The sequence below is a fragment of the Amblyomma mixtum genome, chromosome 3, assembly GCF_055824585.1.
Source record: "Amblyomma mixtum isolate Tamu chromosome 3, ASM5582458v1, whole genome shotgun sequence".
In the NCBI taxonomy this organism is placed as follows: domain Eukaryota; kingdom Metazoa; phylum Arthropoda; class Arachnida; order Ixodida; family Ixodidae; genus Amblyomma; species Amblyomma mixtum.
In genome coordinates this window covers 89,928,429-89,949,871 of record NC_143014.1, presented here as the reverse complement: position 1 = coordinate 89,949,871, position 21,443 = coordinate 89,928,429, and the positions used below count along the sequence as shown (strand labels likewise).

Here is a 21,443-nt window from a genome sequence, read left to right as displayed (position 1 = left end):
CGCCCGCATTGCCTGACCACGCAGAAATAAGTTGTTTTTTTCCACGAGCCCGCACTCCATGAACGTTTGCCCGTAACTTTGCGTACGTATAGCACACACAGGAATTAGGATAAGCACAGTTTTTAAAGCTTACTGAAGCTGTGAGAGGTAAAATAAATGCAATTAAGACGTTCTCCTGATGCCGTTACAGAAGTATCCGAGTTGTACCAGCACGAGCAATGAAGACGAGTGGGTTTATACCCGGGTTAACAAACCCGTGGGCAGAACGGTTCCTCGAGTAAAAGCGGCTCGTTTCACGCGCAGACAAGCCAGGAAAAAAAAAAGAAGAAGAGAGAGCGAAGAGACCAGGAGACTAGAGGGGAGGAATAAAGAAAAAAGCATGAAGAGAGCGGTCGAGCCTGAATTCAAATAACCGCCACGTGTCGCAGCCTGCTCTGAACGGCCTGCTCTAAACAGGCTGCTGCCCCTAATGCTGCCACTGCCCTCGTGCGTTGTTCTCCCGTCAAAGGACAAGCGCGCAAACCACGCCGCGTCCACCGACGGGGCAACGCACTTTAAAGACTGGACAGCCTGTCAGAAATAAGGAGAGGCCAATAAAAGGCGCCTTTCGAAAAAGAACGAGAAAGAAAAAGGGGGGGGGGGGGGGGCATTTAGCGATGGCACAGCGGAGGCTGCCGGCTTTCAACCCGCGCGCTGTTCACGCACTGCCCAGATCGGCGCAATAAAGGACGACGGCGGGGCGCCACCACGAGCCATCTGACGGCGATGCGGCGCGGTCAGGTTGCGTCTTCTCGCGGGGGCGTTCGCACGGGGGCCCGCGCCGCACAGGATGCCAGCGCAGGTGTGACGTTACGAGTCTCCTAACGCGACGGGTTCTTCGCCTCCTCCCCCATAGACACGTCTATGCGCTGTCTATATTCCTTCCAACTTCATTTTTTTTACCCTGTTCCCGCCTCCACGTCGTTTGTATTTCATTACCAGTCATTGCTGTGCAGCGCGCGTGCTCAGGAATTTTGCTCTCAGAGAGCGCTTCACTGGCTCAATGCTTTTTATTGTAGCTTGTTCTCAAGTTGGGCAACTACGGTACGGTTAGGCAATGTCGTTTGTTATTAATTACTGGAGAAAACACGCGAAAATGTCATTGATTAGACATTCTGAAAGCGAAAAATGCGGCCCCTGACGAAAGAACGTGACCTTGTGTGCAGAGAAGGAGAATGCATAAAAACGGTGGCGCAAGGACTCGCTGAAACGAAGTCGTGTAAGCAGTTCAATGCACGCATGACAGTTAAATGGGTGTTATACAGAAAGCGCTCCAGTAAGCTGAAGAGCGTCAGTACAACGCTGAAAACTGCATGAAAAACACTGCGTTACTGCCTGGCAGTTTATATATATATATATAAAGTGCGGATTACAAAGAAGCCTTCGTGGTTTTCTGAAAAACCGATAATGTCATCGCCACCAGTGCGTCAGGTAAAGGCCATTGAGAAATTTATTTCTTTTTATTCCATGGAGATACCAGCTTACTGGCCCAATTGCCGCAAAGTGTATTTTTAAGTTCTTTTATTACTGCTTTTTCCTGCCACTGAAGAAACTGTGGTACCTTTCACCTGTGAGCTCCTCTATCGATTATATTTATTTACGAATCACCGACAGTTCAGTGCTTTTCTTCAGTGTGCTAAATGATATGCGAGGCAGAAAAAATTTAAGACGAGATATGTACATTTCTGTGACCCCTTGTAAATGCGCATTCATTAATAAAGTAATTGCCTCTCGTGAAGCAAAGCACAAATTCTCACTGTGCACTTAAGTGCGTGCGAAAGTGGACAATAGACTAGTTGGAGCATGAGCGCCGCATGATAACTAAACGAGAGGCCAGCAATCCTTATTCTACACTCTTCTTTCTTTTGCGCCGAAGGTAATCACGTTTTCCAGTACTTCAATTGGCAAAATTTTTTTTTATCCTTTCACGCTCGTTTCTAGTTAATTCACTCTATAAAAGAAAATAATTCAGTGCTGGATACGAGCGCATTACAATGAAATTAAGGGCTTTTCAGGGGTGAGAACCCCACCAATTAACGACGGGGGCTATTTCTGCTTTAATACTTTTTCTACGTGTTGAATTCTTCGCACCAAGGGTATGATTGTCTGGCACTTATGAATACAGGGCTACAAGGTGAAACCGATAACGCATTATAATTTAAATAAATGGCCTGTAAAACTATTTGTGAAATCACGCGGTGAGATGACTTTCGACGGACACGACAGCTCATGCAATCATACGCAGAACCGTCGTGAATGCCAGTTCGAGCGTACTCCGAAGAGCACAAAGCATGCACCAGCGCTTCGACGATGGACGCGAGCGCGCGAGTAGCTTGCTACGTTCCCTTCCGGCAGCCAGAGGGGCCGCCCAAAACTGGGTCGCCGTGCGTAATGCCTCCCGGCAGTGGATCGTCCCGGCTCGTTTGGGCGATGAAGCATTCCTCGTCGGGCCGCACTCAAGGTGACATCTGCCGAAGGCGCTGCCTCTGCCGACACCGGGTGGCGGCGGCAGGCGTGCGCCTCGACACTCTTTGGCTTTCGCAAGCGCCATGAGAGTGTCGCGTTTCGAAACGGTCGGTGTAGAACACAGCTTCAAGGGCGGCGTGGCCTTGGAATCCATACTTGTGTGTGTGTATGTGTGGGCGGCTGGCGGGGGTTAGTAACCCCCTCGTTTCACGTCGGGGAAACGCCAAGGCAAGGCAGGTGCGCGTGACGCAACCCCAGAGTGCTCTTCATGTCAGCCGCCACTACATAGCATCAGTCAGTCACAAATGGCTCAAGCTTTGCCACGTGTCTGGTACGAGTGTTGAGCCCTCCTGCTGCCTCCCGAATAACGAGACTCGCTGCTCACGGCAGTCTTCGTCATTGTGCTCAAGGAGATGAAATACCAAAAGAGATATTGTCACCGTTATCTTTACTCGATATATCGTGAAACGAGAATTTAGAAGATCGTTGACATGAATTTTCATCGGAGGACGGGGGGAAGGGGTGGGGTGAGCTTGAGGAAGTCTAGCCTCTTCTGTCTGATTTTAAGCACCGCCTCCCCCCCCCTCCCCCCTTCAACTCTCCTGGCAGTGCTCTCTTTGGACATGATACTCCTCCCCACCCTCGCCACACACAAAAACAATGTATGCTCGGTAGGTGTCTAGTTCGTAGAATATATTTATAATCGCCGCTTGTGCGTATAGTACCCTGCGGCCGACTACGGGTTATCACTGACGTCTTGATTCCACTTGACTAAGCCTGTTTCACGTACACTTCTTTCCATATTACTCCGAAGGGACTGTTGCACCCTTCACGTCCGTGAAATTCATCAAGTGAACCTCAAGATAGCTGAATGTAGATTTGCCCCAGGTGTACTAGGTCTTAAATGGACAGCGCGAACAAATTAAAGTTGGCCTGCATCGATATATTACCGCATTTTAACGACAAAGACGCTAATTTCACTCAAATATTTTTATAATACAGAAAAAGGCAAAAAAAAAATAGAAGGACGGGTATCGCCATCACCGGCCATTGCCGCAAGTAAACTCTGGAGTGTCGACGCAGCTCTTTTGGAGAGGATCCCGGAGTCTAGAGGCTACACCGTCATTCAAAACGGTGGTCACGGAGTCCTTTGAAGTGCAGACGTCACGAGTTAGAATCTAGCGGCGGGAAAATTATTTAATGCCATTTTCTCAGGAATAAATGAGCCTCTTGCTGGCGGATAAACACGACATACTCGCAAAAAGCCACAGAACCGATTTTTACTAAGAAGAAAGACTGTATGGAGTTGGCCTCAGTGTCCATTGAATGACCAATGATTTTCCAGCTCTCGCGACAAAAAAAAAAAGAAATGAAAGGACCGCATACATGCTTAATATAATACAAAGTGTAAGCAAAAGCGACGGTGTGCAGCTGTCACGTGGGGCCGTATTTCTGTATACATCAAACATGGCCGAGACGGTTACGCGAAACGCCTCCCACATTAGTTTACAAATAAAACAGAGCACGATTCTGAAGCTACGCTTCCGTAGATGAAAAATAACAAGAGCTTTGTCCAGAAAAATGCCTGCGCCACTTCCTTGATTTTTTTCTTTATACAGTCCTTTCTACTGATGGCGTTTTCGTGTACGATAAACGATCATTTGTGATGCAGCAAGAAGTGATGCATGACCGAAGAGTCTCGAAGTGCGAGTCGATACCGAGTTTGTCCTATCGACCGAGCCTGCTATTTCGGCTACGCTATGATATTTGCGCACGTATTCAGCAAACCGCTTCGCCTGTGCGAGCCGTCGCGTCTCGCATGCTTCCTTCTCTGCTGTATGCGCCTATAGGTATACACATGAGCTCAGCAATCATGAATGATTTGTTTGAGGGCCCAGTATGGTGGCTTGATTGTATATTTTGGAAAAAGCCTCCGTGCGCGATCCTGAAAATTCCTGAATTATCAGGGAAAAAATAAAGCCCGCGATAAGCCGTGCATAGTACAAATAATCCTTGGTAGATTAATGCAGCCGGTAGTGGGTATGCGCTGTCGAGCACACTGGTAAGGTTGGTTGGTCGGTGCACTGGGCACATTAACACACTGCCAGAAGGTTCTTTCCGATTCCTTACTTTTCCTGGCAATAGTTTATTCATTCCCACATCTGTAGTGGCTGTGGCTGCTCCAGGCAACAACTGTTGAAAGAAACAAACATGAACGTGGCTTAGACACCGAATAAGCCGGTATTTCGGTCAAGACCCCGATCCATCAGTACTCGCTTTGGCAGTGCTTCGTAGATGACTCAGGAACTGGATTCTGCTTCCCATTCTTTTAGGGTAGATTTCGCTACATATTACTTACACGCATTCAACACGAGGCTATATCACGTTAACCAGGACCAGGGCGAACGATGTCGCGGAGTTATAGAATCGCTTGTTGACCACACACATAGCGCCACCATTTGTGATCTTTTGAAAGAGCATATCTTCCATTTATTATCCTCCTCGCTCATGGTGTCACCATATGTCTACGTAATTTGTTTTGTGCCGGTTTTGGCTACTGCTAGGATTTAATATGAAGCAAATGGCTGGAGATTATATTTCGAACCCCTTGAGGCGTAGCGTAGCCGCTTAGAACCGCATGGAACCGCGAAGAGCCATCTCAAGTCCAACATGTGTAATGAACGCAGAAAACTCCGTAAGACGGACGCCTACGCGTTTTATGTAGGCGTCTTTGTGGCTCCGGAGAGTGTGTGTTTTCGTTTCTGACTCTCAGGTGCGTCAGCGCTTTAAAAATCCTAAAATAAGATGGCTTGTTTATGTGATGAATTGTTGCGACATAATTGAGTCAGAAGTACAGTTGGGGCACAGTGTAGCGTCATTATGTGGATTTATGATGACCCGACAGAAATTACATAAATAATCATCGTCGACGGAGGAGTTTTTTGTGCGCAGTGTAGGCATGTTTGTAAAAGTTTGTAAAAGTCCGAAAATTTGAAAATTTTCGATTGAGGTTAACGGTTAAGTGCAGCAAATGCATCTAGAAAAGCAGTAGAAAACAGTTCTTTAGCCGCACGCAGGGGAATAGAGTAAAGCTAGGAAATAATGCAACGCGCTCATGTCAAAATTTTAAGAAACAGAGACGTCGGCCAGAAATTGTATGCCCCCGGCCAGACGGGATTCCGTCATACTCTCGACTCCTCATGTAAAGGGCATGCGCACCTGACTTGTGTCCGGCGCCAGAAATTGCCAATTTGCCAACCCACAGCGCGCTATATGATCAAAGCACAACGACAGTCAATGGCTTCTTGCCCTCGACCTTCGTTCTTCATTAGTGAACACGTATGTCGGCCTTTTCAGCTCATTTATGCAAGTAGCCTTTCAAGTGCTCTAGCTCCATACACTTCGCCGCACATGTAGCAACCGCTATTGATTAAACTGTATAGGCACGCTGCGCTCTGTGTTTCAGGACCACCTAAAGGGCAACCACCGCTGTTTAATCACGCGGGCTGGCTCTTTCTTTAGTGAGTTTTCACTTGCCAAAGCAACACTATGAGCTATATGTGCGGCATGTCGTAGAAGAGGGATCCGCATTATAATTTCGACCACGTGTGGTTATTTTAAGGCTTTCCGAAATCTAAGCACGCGGGCGTTTTCACACGTTACCTCCCCAAAAGTGGGGTGGGGACGCCGTGTACGTGCTCAAAACCCCGAACTCGAAAATGCAGTTTAGGGCTGTGCACACCAGAGCATTGAAACAATATGCGTGCCAAAAGAATGCGGATTAAATCACAGAGCAGCAGCAAAGGCTAATTTTCCTTCCAAGGTTAACGTTTTCTACTTACATTATTACTGATTTATTTTCCGAAAACACGATACAAAAGGAAGGAAAAGATTTTTGCTGGCCGCGGCATCTGCCATCGTAACTGTAGAAGCACCTGAGCTGCGGCCAATGGAATGAAAGGAACAGAGGGTGGAGCGGAAGGAGGAAATAAAGGAGGGGAAGTTGCAGACAGAGAGGACAGGGGATGGAACGCTGATACAGAACTGCAAGAATAAAGTAAATAGCACCTCGCTCGCCGCTGCTGCCTTTCCATGCAGCGGGCTATCACGTCCGACGGGCGGGCCCTGGCCCGTGCGCGTCTGTCCACGAAGAATTGTCCGCATCGCGAGGAGTAAGTTCATCAGCACAGGAGTAAGTTAACACGTGTTTGCCATCGCGCCAGTAGAATGGCTGAGTACGCGCGCGGTTCACTGTACACAAATCTCTGCAGGTGCTCATGTGAGTGCGTGTGAAGCGTCACATCACAGAAAAAAAAAAAACGGCGCGCAGCACACTGCACATAGTCCGCAGGCTCCCTATAGAGTGGTGGTGTTCAACCACTGATAGGGGCCCCGCTCCGTGCAGGCACAGCGGTGGTGGCACAGCCGACCACCGCCCGTGTCCTCCAGGAAGAGTGCTGTGATTGAGATGGTCAAATCGCGCTTGTCCGGAGGCTGGCCATTAGTGACGGCGGTGGTCTCAGGCTTGCGCTGAGGGCGCACTGGAAGGGGCCTGCGGCAACCCCTGATTCAGGTGGCTGTGCTGCTGCTGCCAGCGGGACTACCGCTGCCGGTTGTCCTAGGGGTTGCGAGGCGCGGCTGGCCGCCTGCGCGCAGGTACGCGCGCTTGGCGGTTACTTGCGCTGCTGCTGCTGCGGGACTGGGGGTGCCGTCTCGGCGCCGACCGCACGTCTTGACAAGGGCACCACGGAAGGAAGTCGGTGCGCACAAGGGGAGAGGTTTGCAGGGAAGAGTAAGCTTACTGACAGTCGGCAAGAATTTCCCACTTCGCAGTTGCCGAACGGGGCTGGGGGAACGCGCGGTAAGAATTGGTCACCACGGCTACTGGACCACACAAGGCACATTGCAAAAGTGCCCGCGCATCGTATGTGTTAGCCCGTTGCAGGAAAAGACGATGGAGGCGGCGTGCGTGGCGCTATTTACTTTATTGTACAGTACACCGTAAAACCATGTCATAGGTTTACCAGCAGAAAAGTTTACAGTGATCATTTAAACGCAAATGATTTGTTACGCACATTCAAGAAGGCTAACGCCACGTTTATTTATGCTTCAACTGAGAACGGCGTGTGCTGCATGAGATGACTTTCGGCGTTAGATAACAGCTTGATAGAATTTGTTGCTAGTGGCGGAATAGAATGTGACGCTCAGAGAAGAGGAACTTTTAACCGAAGCACAATTGCTGACCTTCCAAAGAGTTAGGCAGTGCGCACAATATCGATATGTGAATAGTGCCCAAGACACAGTGTAGAAGAATGAGGCTGTCCAGTTGTGACTGGAACATTCTGACAAATGTTCCCGAATTTTGCCGAGAACTTCAGCCGGGCCTGCAAAGAAAGGCAGAAATAAATGAAGAGAGAAACAAGCAAAAAAGAAACAGGCAAACTATGAAAGGAAGGAATGAAGGAAGGAAAGAAAGAAAGAAACAAAGAGTGGAAGAAGGAAAGAACAGAAGAAAGAGAGAAAGAGAGAAAGAAAGGAACAAAGAAAGAAACAAAGAAAGAAAGAGAGGAAGAATATGAAACAAAGAAAGAAGGAAGGAAGGAAGGAAGGAAGGAAGGAAGGAAAGAAAGCAGGAAACGGGAGAGAAGGAAAGAAGGAAGGCTGAAAGGAAGGAAGAAACAAAGAAAGAAAGGAAGAAAGAGGGAAAGAAGGAAAGGAAGAAAGAAAGAAGGAAAGGAAGAAAGAAGGAAAGAAAGGAAGAAAGAAAGAAAGAAAGAAAGAAGGAAAGAAAGGAAGGAAGAAAGAAAGAAAGAAAGAAAGAAAGAGAGAAGGAAAGGAAGAAAGAAAGAAAGAAAGAAAGAAAGGAAAGAAAGAAAGAAAGAGAGAAAGGAAAAAAGGAAGAAAGAAAGAAAGAAAGAAAGAAAGAAAGAAAGAAGGAAAGAAAGAAAGAAATAAAGAAAGAAAGGAAGAAAGCAGGAAAGAAAGAAAGAGATATAATGAGAGATGTATGCCCGAGAGATGCTTTCCTAGTGTTCCTCACATTTATTTGACGTTGCGCAAATCGTAATTTGAGTGTCCATTTCGCCGTTTAGTGGCTGTGCTGTTTTTGTTTGAATTGCTACATATACTCTCGAACATAGGACATCGAAACTGCGGTTTCTGTTACTCGTGATTGCAAAAATATGGGTACTACTTGTATAGATAGGTTTTATAGAGCGGTCCTGAGCATTATTTGTTAGTTTCCGCCTGCTCCGAAATAGAGCCCCATATAAGCCGAAGTCAAAACCTTCTTACAAGGAGACAAAGTTTTGGACTTCGAGCAACCACAAGCAAAAGCTCAGGCTGCTGTCTTGTTCCAGCTAAGGGGCCAGACATGGCTAGAAAAGTCTTAAAGGCGCGAGAACTTTGCATAAATTCATGCCATAATCAGAGCAAAGATTTTAAATAATTCAGGAAATAAACGTGAGACTATTCAACGGGTGTGTCTTGCAGGTGTGATGAACACTCGGCAGCGAAAGGTCACGGTATGAGGCTGCGAGCAAGAATATTATTTATTCCAATCACGTAAGGCAATCGCCTGAAATAAAAGTATGAGGTAACATCCCTGCAGCTCCCGCCGGTACCAGTACCAGGCGGTTGGGTCGCTAGGCGGAGCTAAAAGGAATTTGTTCCAAGCAAGCGCATCCTTCAGTTTGTTGCTGGTCACTTTACGTGGTTCCCTTTTGCTGTGGATGCGAATGTGCAACCAAAAGTGGTCAGTGTTTAAACTACAGGTAGAACTAACACAGGCAGCGCGCGAATGATGAGAATGGTCGTCACATAGTGGCGCAGTACAAGTGCTGCGACTGTTATCCGCTCATTTCAAATGTAACGTTCTTCTGCGAAACAAAATTAGAGAGAGCAGTTGTTGAAGCATGCTATACCAGCGTACAGAGGACAGGTACGGGTCATTAAGCCGTCGATTGAACTTCTGGTTACAAGGTCTTTCTTGCACTTGTTTATGCTTAATGCTTTGCACGCAGTTGGCGCGCAAATGTCTACATATATCTCTAGGCCATATTCTCAGGTTTCTGGCTTCTTTTATTCCCTCATGTTTTGGGGCAGTGGCTGCAGCCTTTTTTTTTCTAAATAGGTGGGTTAGTAATTGGCACCTGCTTGTTTGCTTCATTGTGTCCCCGTTCCGGATTTCTGTGCCAGATTATGTTTTCTGAGAAAAATTCTGTGGTTCGCGTGTTCGATCCTCTCGCTATGAGATTTCCTCCTCTTCTTTTTGTGGCATTTCAGCCCTTGGGAAGCGTACTGTACTATAACTCAAGGAGTTAACTCAGTAAACTTAGTTTAACTTCCAACACCGAGAGCCGTTAGAAGTTAACAGACCTTTCGAAGCTCGCAATGCTTGAAGGCTTCCAGCGCTGTTTTCTTGTTGTCTGTTTTTCCGACAGTGATCGTAATCAATTCCCAGTGGAAAGAGCTACTTGCAAGCTTTAGCCTCTTCCTTAGAGCAAGTTCCAAGAGTACTATTAAATTTATTGTGGATCCCTGCGCGTTTCTCGACTAAGAATCGGTCTTGGTATTACTTGGAGGGTTAAGTGATCAATAAGCCCGACCGCTTGTCTGATTAAAACAGCTCATTGACTTCGCACAAATCGCAAACAACGTGCGCCAAAATACAGTATCTATTCAGTTACTGCGCCATTTCTAACACTAAACCTTCACTGTTTACATAAAAAAAAGACAGTTGGGCATCACGCTTCCTATACGAGCATGCAAGACGAAATGATAGGCCAAAGAAAACAGCAGCCTATCGTCCTTTTGCCCTCCACCTCTTTATTTTTTTTAATGCTTTAAAGAAGTGGTTATAGATATAGGTGGACATCGGATTCCCTAAAAAAGATACCTTGCTGACGGAAGAGAGTTAACAGTCCATACGCTACCGGGATCAAGCAGTTCTGACGAATTCTTCTCTTAAACGCTGCAATGACCGGCCGACCTACTGACATTATCTTCTCGCTTTCTGAAAAAAAAAAAGTGCTGATTAAACTAAGCAACACCAGCAGCTAAGAGCGCATGGAGAGGATAGCACAACTCCGCAAGACTGAACAGTGTATTTTTTGGCTAGTGCCAGTCAAAACCTTGATCTGTTGGCGATACTGAGATAAGCATAGCACCCACAGAATAAAACTGCAACAAGAAAGAAGTGAACACTAAGTTGCTCAGGAGTGTTCCCTTCTTAAATCCAGGGTACCGCTTGTAAAACTGGCAATTTAACAGTTTCCAGATCTCATTCGTTGATGAAAGTGGAGCAGCCAGCGCAGGCACGTGTTGTCTGCAGTAGGCATTAGCGCGTAATTATTTACTGCGACTGGCAGTGCCGCGCTTCCCGTCATGTACTGAGTGCGCGTGAATGCTGCGCCGGAAGGCATTAAAACCGAAAATGCACATGCTACATCGGGCCGAATACATTTGTACATATAATCGTATGAACGCTTGAACCTTTTTAGGGTATAGTGCTGCTGCGCAATACGAGAACGGAGAGTCCACTAACTGTATCATTAGGTTGGGTTGTTACTGTGCAAGGTAACACACAAATGTGAATAACGCAAGCGGCAGCAGAGCCAAAGCGTAGCGGGTACTCTCTTTGATAGCCGCCTGAGTCTTGCCCTAGTTAATTGGAAGCCAATAAAGAGCTTTTTGCCCGGGCCGAGCCGAAAGGAGCAGAAAAGTTGAAAGACATTGCGCATCTCTTTTCAGTGCGATTTCAAATTGACCACGAATGACTTTTAAACTTATGCATAAAGCATCTGAGCAGAGGGGCTATTTTCTTTGCGCTATTCAGATATAATGTTTAGCCTTCAAAGACAGTTCTAAAGAACGTTCGTCTCGTCTTCCTTAGAAATATTCGCCCTCAGGAGGGTGAGCTATACGGTTAATTATGCGCAAAAAAAGTACTGAGATCATTTGAAAAGATCCCATACCAGAACTAAAGTCTCGAAAGAAAAGGCTAGAGAGCAGAAAACAAAAATAATATATTTTTCACTCGTTAAAAACATACTTTATGATACATGAAAGCCCGAGGGGATGTATTTAATGTGGAACCGGACAGTTGCGGAGTGCTTTCCTGAAAGACGTCTCGTTTATTCATCCCCGGGCTGCTTTCTTCGGTGGGCATTTTCACCGCTGCTGGAAAGATCAAGTACATAACCAGCGCTGGAGTGAAAACGCGCGTTAAGCACTTCAGATTTATATTTTGAAATGCATGGGCAAAACATCAGCATAACAGAGCATGTTGCAAAAATTCATGTTGCCTACTATTCTAGAGCTGGTTGGTTTGGTTTGTGGAGTTTAACGTCCCAAAGCGACTAAGGCTATGAGAGACGCCGTAGTGGAGGGCTCCGGAAATTTCGACCACCTGGGGTTCTTTAACGTACACTGACACCGCACAGTGCACGGGCCTCTAGAATTTCTCCTTCAAAGAAATTCAACCGCCGCGGCCGGGATCGAACCCGCGTCTTTCGGGTCAGCAGCCGAGCACCATAACCACTGAGCCACCGCGGCGGCTATTCTAGAGCTGTTTTTTAGGAGTGTAACTCTTGTCAGTTGGTGGAAGTTTACATTTTTGTCGCTGCTTACAGGGACAGGGATATGCGCTGCTTACAGGGACGATTAAAACAGTTTTGTGCAGTACTAATGCGCGTTTATAAATCTGTCTTCAGAGTTTATATATCACGCTAGCTGATTTTATGCTTGTTTAGACGTGTCCTTCAAACGAAATCGTCAATGATGAGGCCTTAATACCCGTGCTCTCAACGCGAGGCTTTAAGTCTTGTGTGATAACACACGGACAAAAATCCACCAACTGCTACTTAACCGTAGCTCACGAAATGTAACCCCTAGCATCCTGAAGTGTGCTCAGTGCGATGTAAGTAACTGAATTCTGTATTTTATGGCAAATAACTGCGTTTGTTTCCTTGTTTCGTTGAATTTCGTGTTACCCAAGGTTCCGCACGAGGTTCCTTCTTCGACCTTTCTAAGTGCACTATTTGATCACAAATTATTTTGCTGAGAACTGCGTCCTCTTCTTCGTGATTACCGAAAAAAGTTCGATTTCGGTCTACGCTCTGCCTTTGACGACATTACTAACTTATGTAGCACATGTCTAACAGCAGAACTCAGTGCAAAAACATTGAAATTTCTCATGTTCTCTACTCATCCTTTTCCGTCTTCTAATTCATAAAATCCAACTGGAACAAGTCATGCAATAGAGGTATCTCAGTATTCAGTTAACTTATAACTCGTCTTGCCATCCACTCATACATCATCAACCAAGCTTATCAATTGTTTGGTTACCTGCGTCGAAACCTTTGTCAAAGATAAGAACTTTTTAAACAACTTCTGTATGAAACATTAATGCGCCTACATCTTGAATATGCAGCAGGAATATTGGATCCGGCAAAGTTAGTGGAATTAACCCAGAAGAGTTTGTTCGAAACATCCCACCGCGTTGCATCCTCTCTAACTATTCTCGTCGTGCTAGTGTCACCTTGATGAAATCATAACTTGGCTCTCCAGACTTGAAAACTCGAGGAAGGAGCTCCCGCTCTTTCCAAGCCCGATTTTTTTTTTCTTGCCTACAAGAATCGCACCCTGTAACCATCATCGCGTCTCAAGCCCAACCACTGAAGCCAAAACATCGTGTAAGCCTGCCCTCACGCGCCTATTCTTGAAACATTCGCACCGCGTTTTATTTTGTGCCATTTAATTATATGTTCTCAGCCTACCGCTTTGTAATGCCTTGTGGCGTGTTGAGATTATTGAGAATAATAGAATTAATGATTTATTAAAGCGGTGATCAGTGCACCACGGCAGGCATTCATTTCAATAGAAACAGTTCGCTTCGTTCAGCTTGGTTGTGCTGATTTAGCCAACGTCACTGGCCATAATAACGTCTAAGATACCATTACGTCGTTCTGAGTAGTCCACGCAAGGGAAAATAGAATCACAAGATTTCCTCTCTTTTGTAACGAAAAGTGTGGGAGGAAGGTTCTTCCAGTTCCAAAGCATTGCTGTGATGTCAGCAACCAAAAGCTTACATTTAAAACTTCACGTGATCATCCTCTGATGGGTTGTTGCGTGGAAGCAGCTTGTTCGCAGTGACGTCAAAACATCATGCGACCTCTTTAGAGGCAATGAGCGTACGCGTGCGGCTCTGCGTAGAACAACAGCCACGTATTTGTTGGATCTGAGTGGGCCAGTCGGCGAGTCTACAACTTGCTATCATACTTAAAATTTATTTTAGCGTTCCTTTTAAAGCTTGACTGAGCAATCGCCCACGCAGACATGGCAATACAGAACCATATCAATATCCCACGAGTCATTTTGACACTGCCCGGACGTTATCACTTCCTACAACCACGTGCTATCCTAAGGGGTTATGGACTTCAATTCATAAATGCCTCTCTGCCGCGAGTAACGCACGCCCTTAGTTAAATGTCTTCCGATCATACATTCTGCTTTTGAAGCATGTAGTGGAGCAGCTGCGGCACTTATAAAGCTCAAAATGAGAGTGAGGCCAGGACAACCCTTGTTATGTAAAGACCTCTCGGTCTTTACAGGGACCTTAAATACCCCTCTTTATGGCACGAAAGAAGACAGTGTGGAACGAAGAGCTTTGACCAAGGCTGTACATTAGTGTACCACTGCATACCCTTTCTTTTGGCCGTCAGCAGGAAAACGCGAACTAAGCTACGCTTCTCTCGGCATGTCGCAGTCGTTTATTGCAGTGCTTTCACAGATTGCGAATAAACACGCGTCCCCGAGCCGTAAACTGAGCACAACAAGTGCAACGAACAATGGTGGGGAAGGTGAAACATTAGATGACTACATCGCACAAACCATCTTGATTTTTGTGGCTTGGTTTTCTGGTTGGCAGCCTTGTTGGAAACCAGCTGGTCGGACAACTGGTTGTCTAGTCGGCAACGTCTCAATGAATCCCCTCACGCCGCGCACCAGCAAGCAGCTGTGTCCGGAGTGTTATTCACAAGATGGTGCTAAATAATACTACAGCTGTTCTGGAGCCGCTGTAATGATCACGTGCTGCATCAGTTTTAACGTTGAGAACTTAGGTGACTGTGACGGCCTACACATCTGCGGCACTGAGCCTCTGGAGCGTATAACGCACTAACGAACAAAATCTAAGTAAGGGTGACGGTGAACATTTTCCTGAGCACTGTGGGTCTTGCACTAGTTATGAACCAAGTTTCTGTGACGTGAAGATTTTGTGTAAGAGTTAACTGCAGACAGCACGCGAGACCATGATAGCATTCTATATTTAAAAAAGCGGGAGCATACTGTGTAAGCGATAATTCAATTGCTTTGCATTGTGCTGAAATGAACTTTCATTCTCTATCTTTTCCAATAAGCCAACCAGCACATTTCTGGATGTCTTGTACTGGTGCATCTGCGCAGGTGTGTCTGTGTACGTATATAAGCTTGATTTTACGTCTCCCATTAAACTGTCGTGAGTAGAGCCAGTGTTCGTCATTTTGTCGCACTCGTCCAGAACCCTTGAAGGCGATTTGTATCCATCCTATCGTGCACATAGGGAACTCGCAGCTTGTTCCAAAAATGTGCTACACCTGCCACTGATTTCTTACTTCAGGCGAAATCAGCATCCTTCATATAGTCAGAATTGTACTTTCTCACGCGAACTATCGAGCGTAGTAATTAATATTGCTCATGACAGTAAACATGGTAGCACGTCCTCCGCCATTTTTATACGGACTGATTTTGCAACCAGCAAATTTTTTTGAGCGTTAGCTGTTCTTGCTCGTTCCTCAAGAATGTGACGTCGGCGGCGCTGTCCGTATGGGCCTTCCGAAGCAGCACCCTCTGGGCCCGGAGCAGCACCTTCTGATGGGTGGACATCCGGGTACCTCAGTTTCGTGCCTTTGGTGTCGGTGTCAGCGTACACAAGCCCACCGCTGGGCACCAATAGGTAAAAATTCACTTTCTGGCATCCACTGTTAAAAATGCGCCTCTGACAACTAACCCAACACCTCCCACCCAATCCCTCCCGCATCTCCATGCACCTCACGAATACAAGGCAGATGCACTAACTACTAGGCCACCGCTGCGGTGGCCTGGTGGGTAGTCCATAACACATAACTAGTATAACTAATATATAAATTTCTTCGTGATCACAAGCCAGATAACACTAGGTTAGAAGCTTGTAACCGTCCTATGTTTTTTTCTCTTCTGAATATCCACCGTCATGGGCATCTCTGAAAGTGAAATTGATTACAGGATCTTTGTGGAGTTTATTGGACAAATTCTAGTATTTCAGTGTTGTGGTTTCCAACCATTCTGAACTTTTGTACGAAACTTTTTACAGGCGAGTTATGAATTACCTGTTGATGTTTTCTGTTCTACAAGTGGTGAATTGAAATACTTTTCTTAAGGCCTGGATATTTTTTTAGATGAGAAAATATGTGTTCTGAATAGAAATGACGAGCGGTGCATGACAAACTTCATAGAGTATGTGCGAGGGTTGTGGCTCAGCTCAATCAGGGTCACTTACGGTGTCCGAAAACAGTCCTGGCCCAGCGTTCAGCCAGAAAGCGATCTTCATACCTCGGGGTCGTCGTCTTCTTTCAGCACAGCAACTGAGCGTGGCTACCACGCTACAGGTATTGTATTTGTCAGCACAGGTAGCCAGGAATGTCACGCCGAAGCAAGAACTTGTTCATAATCACAGACGTAGGCTCAGTGATATTTTGTAATCAACAGCGGTGTTTTTCGTATATGAAAAGCCGGTTTTCCTGCTCACACTCTGAAAACAAAGTTATGTTTAAACTTCTTTTCCCGATAGAGCGCAGTCACTAGTAAATTCAGTCGCACATGCAAACAATCTGTCGATTTACCGGGCTTATGCGCAAACGAACGCCGACCGTGGCTCTGAACCGCGTGGGACATTACAGCGGCGCGTACGTGGGGCGGTCACATTGGATCGATTCAGAAAATGCTGTCCACGCCTCTCTGGTGAACTCTGCACCCAATGTCGTTTCTAGCTCTATGAAGTGATGTACCGTACATCCATTATACCATCTTGGAGAACTCCCCCCCCCCCCCCCCCCCCCTCTACAAAAAAAATCACCAACACAACAGTTTACAACCATATTTGGTGGTGCTCAACTGGTATATATTCCCGAACTAGTGCTCAAAAGAAAAAAAAACTTATGCGCTTTCATGCAGGCCTGGATGTCTTGTAAGCAATAAAAATGAAAATACACTTAAACGCGATTTATTTTTTGATCTACCTGCCTCACTTTTAACGTGATATTGAAATACAGGAGGATGGACAGAATGTACGCAGGTTCAGAAAACTGGAGGTAAAATTACCTGGAAATCTATTAGCTGCTCAGTCCAAAACTTTTTCAACTGGTCTTATCGAAATGTATAATTTCTTTCTCTGTAGAAACTACATCCTCGCCAACATCGCAAACAGTGGGAGAGCAGAGAGACGTACGGCGATAAAAAGCCTAGCTTTCAATCAGAAAAAAGAAGTGCACTGTTTTTTGCGCGCACTCAGGAACGAACCAAAGTGTGTTCTCCCTGAACTGATGAGCCCTCCTAGTTCAAAAAAAAAAAAAGGCACGGAGAGTCGGGCTGTAAACCTTACAGTTTACTGCATAAGAAGAAACGAGGGGCATAATGGGGAATTCGCTCCGGCAAGCACGCGTTTCAATAAAATACTTGACTTTCCATCATCGCGTCGCCATGACAAAGTCTGGTGCTCGTGCTTCTCGCGATGAGGCTCCGTACGCGTCCTGCTTCCCTTTTTTTTTTTGTTGTTGTATGACCTTAAGTTGATTTACTTTCCTTTTGTTTGTGCTCGCCAACTTCAAATAAATACCCCATCGCTGATGCTTTCAGCTCAGTATGCCTCTAAAGCAGCTTCCTGTGGGACTCAGCACTCTACTTCCTTATCAACGTCCGCAATTAATTTTTTCTCAAAAATGATGCAAGTTTAGATGCATGTTGTCTAGTGGCACGGAAAATTTGACAGAGACACTTCAGACTGCTTACGTGCGGGAATGCGAAAGCATTATTGTCCCTTGGTGCATTGTTTGCGCGTAATGTTTGCACATGCATTAAAGCTCTTTTCTACGAGTTTGTATGGTCAAACATAATTGCGCTTTTGAAAAGACGGGACAAAACAGGGACGACACAAACTCTCGGGCGCCCGAGAGTTTGTGTCGTCCCTGTTTTGTCCCGTCTCTTCAAAAGCGCAATTATGTTTGACCATGTTAACTACCAACTAGCCCAATTTGAAACCCTCTTACGAGTTTGGGTTTGCGTGTTGATTGCGCGATGTATGACACCGCCCATACACACGCGCATGCGTATGACACCACCCGAAATGCTGCACGACGAACGATTGCATCACAGTTTTGATACGAAATTCTGGGAAGGCTATGATTGAAGGTGAATATGTCGTTGGTTCGAATCCCTGTCGTAAGCTGGCCTCCAACTTGGATAGCAAGTGTAAGCTATATCCAACGAGAAATCGTATGACATCATTCGGAACGCTGTACTACAAACGGTTGCGCCACAAATTTGGTGCAAATATCGGGAAAACTGGCGCCACATCGAGTTCAGGCAGTGGGGAGTGTATATTGACGTACGACTTGTCACGAGCAGAGTGATAGTGTCACAAGCGAAGTGATAAATCCGCGTGCCGGCGACCTTGAGCACTAACAAATTAAAGTTACGAAGCTCTGCGGCAATATCAGCAATTTGCGCCGTTTCATTTTTCCCGCAGATCTTGAAGTGAAAGTTTCAACCTCGCATGCACCTGGTCTATCTCTGAAGCCCAGGTAAATCACTGAAGTACTGAAGTCCTCTGGTTGAATTTTGTAAAAACAGGCAGACTGATGGCCTTCCAAACGGCAGCCTAGAGCATGCTGACTTGAGGCCGGGTGAGTAGCCCGAGGTTTTGAGGCGTTCTAGAGCGCTGTTTTGACGGAACCCCGTTTGCGGAAGTTTTTTCCGCTGCTTTGATCTAGGATTTTCTGCACACCAAGCTGACAGCCGGGGGAAAATGCACGATGTACAAAAAATGAAAACCAGTGCAGAGAGCTGCGGCTTAGCCAGCAGTGCTGCATGTAATGTAGGTTCAGGAGGAGAAAACAGCGAAATCAAATTTTCATCAAAAGTCTTTCACTGAAGTGCTAATTTAGCTCAGCAAAGCTGATGTGATCGCAGTTCATTGCAACGAAGAACATCAGTGGACTCTGCAACGTCCCTTTCAGTCAGCATATGCTCAAACCGACGACTATGCATGAATTTGAGTACATTTCGCGAGTAGTTTTCTAAAGCTGAAACGAGCTTTGAAAATACCGCTTCCTACGCTAATGAGATTTACTCCATTTGCGTAGGTAAGTAGCCGGTGGGCCAGAATAAAATATAACCCGCATTGTGTAGAGTGGTCTCTTCATGGCTTACCGATAACAGCTTCACACGGAACAGCAATTTTATTTAGTTGGCTAAAATATTAATAAACACCCCGCATAGGTGGTGAGCCGCTTTGTTCCAATCACAACTGTATGCCTTTATTGTTCCTTTCATGTGCCGCAGACTGCTCCGTAGAACTGCCATCACAAAAGAATAAGAGTCATGAACCTTGTCAGTAAGGAAGTTGACATAAAATGAGCTCCTTTATACTAAGCACGGAAAAAAAAACGCAGTGCCTTTGTTCGCCTTTGTTCCGATCAACACCGATTCGGGAATAGCTAAGTTAGCAATAATAAGCGTCTTTTTCGTGTCATGCAGAGAGTAAACGAAAGAAATAACCTGGCTGCCCAATTTCACAGGAGGCTAAGTAACGTTTTTGGAGCACAATGCAGCAGAAAACTCTGGAATGTATATTTTTTGTTGAACTTGCGAACTGGAAACAGAGAACGTGAAAAAGCGTGCATGTAACGTGAAAATTTTATGACGGCCCTCAAGTCCTCTGAACGAAAACAACAGCGGCTAACTGCAACGGTTGCGCCGAAAACAGGTAGCGCTTTTTCGAATTTCATGAAATTGATTGGTTCATGACAAGAATAAAACGCGACGCGTACCGGACGAAAGACGGCTAGCAAAATGGTACCAATGCGCTACTTCGGGAAACTGCTCGTTTGTCAAGGTTCAGACCTTGTAACGTATTTGTCTCGGGCGCTCGATGAATACGGGAGTTGTTGCGACCTTAGAGTCGAAATAGGGAGGTTTGGTCTTTTTTTTTTTTTCCTGTTTGGCGCTCATCAATATGGCAGTGTCCGGAGACTGGAGTACTGCTACCGTAGCGAGGAATCAATCGTGGTGGTTGCGTTCATGATCGGGCTTTTCTCTTGTAAACAATGAATAGCGTTTTCTCTTCAGCTAATCTTAATCGTCACATGAAGCATAACCTGCGGTGCGCATTTTTAGATCGGTAGTTTTTACCCTGCGCAGCTACGCTTACACCACCGTGCTGTACGTTGTTGCTATGACGACGTCCCGTGACCGCTACCACAACGTCGACAAGGCCGGGACCGTTGTTCTTCATGCCTATTCATGGTCACGTGCCGCACCAGTTGCTTTGTTTACCTCAAACAGTGACTTCAGTTCACAACATATCCTGTATAGAATTAGGATACAGCGTAGTGGATGGAATTAGGCCTGCAAAGGAATAAAAAATGCCAAACGTCTACTATACGAAGAGCTGTACTAATTGCAGACAATGTGAAAAAAAAAAAAACAAGAATATACTTCATTTATGACGGCGCCTAATAGAATGACAGTGGCCTACATTTGCATTGAAGGAACCTAAAAGCAAGACGCCAACCGTACTTCACTGCAGTTTAATGTGGAAAAAATCTTCGCACTTGCTGGCTCTAAAGGCTACGGGGTTAACGCTGGACGCTGAGTACATAAATGCAGTAGACTGAATGCCCTGTTTGCAAAAAAAAAAAAGTTTTTTTTTGCGTTTGCAGTTTCCCCAAATTCTTGCCCATTGTCGAGTTGAGCAAATGACTGTTAGATACAACATTTTCTTCTGTATATAGGCCACATACACGTCTAGCATTATATCCTTGCCTCCAAATCAAATATTCCTGAAAAAGTCTATCAGCTATGGATACCCGTGCCGTTTCCCTCACTATGTTACAACGTTGACGCGAAGTTCACTGCCCCATTGTTCGACTTGTGGACTTTTCAAAGAAAACGTTACATAAAGCACAAATCTTTCAACTCTGATTCTGCGGTCGTATTCTGATCGAAAAGAGAGTCGCTGCAAAGTAAATGAGGCTTTCCTTAGGACGAGTAGTTTTTCCTCTCTGTCACAAAGTTTCTCGTCTCTTCGGTGGAAGGGTAAAGTGACCTCTTTCCATGAATACAATAGCGACATTGTTAAAGTTCCTCTCTGAAGTAACGGCAAACAATGAGATTTTCTCAGCCTTCCAGGCGGTTCTCTTACCATTGAGAAGCGAGCTTTCCATTTCACTCGCTACGTGCATAATTCCTCTATGCGATGAGGTTTCCTTAGGCATATGGAGCATTCGTTATAGGGGTGAACGCATTTTTACGAATCACTTGTTTAAATCTTATGCAGCAGCGTCCGTGCTGGGACACATAGCACTGGACGCAGTATTGGACGCATAGCACTGGACATGGTATTTTTCTCCTAGGTGTGTGCGGCCTTTCGTTTAGCAAACTTCATTACAAATACAGAACCGCAGTTCTTGCGTTTTAATGAAAGAGGGAGGATTAGCAATTTATTTGTAAAGAAAGGTACAATTCTTGGGCAAATTTATATCTAAGTGCTACATTGCAGACATCTTTTATTTGGATTAAATAAAGGGCATTACATAAAAGAAAAAACAGGCCGATTTTGAACTCCCTATTGATATGTTCGCCAT

General features: G+C 45.6%; 1 protein-coding gene across 5 annotated transcripts in view; it reads left to right on the top strand.

The window, feature by feature from the left end:
- LOC149350915 (dopamine receptor 2-like) overlaps positions 1-21,443 on the top strand; it is a 240,260-nt gene that overhangs the window by 82,407 nt on the left and 136,410 nt on the right. Inside the window, exon 2 of one of the 5 annotated variants that reach the window (XM_089580071.1) lies at positions 18,326-18,380. The exons of the other annotated variants lie outside the window; for them this stretch is intronic. The gene's annotated coding sequence lies outside the window, so the exon portion shown is untranslated. The remainder of the gene's footprint in view (positions 1-18,325; positions 18,381-21,443) is intronic. 5 annotated transcript variants of the gene reach the window in all.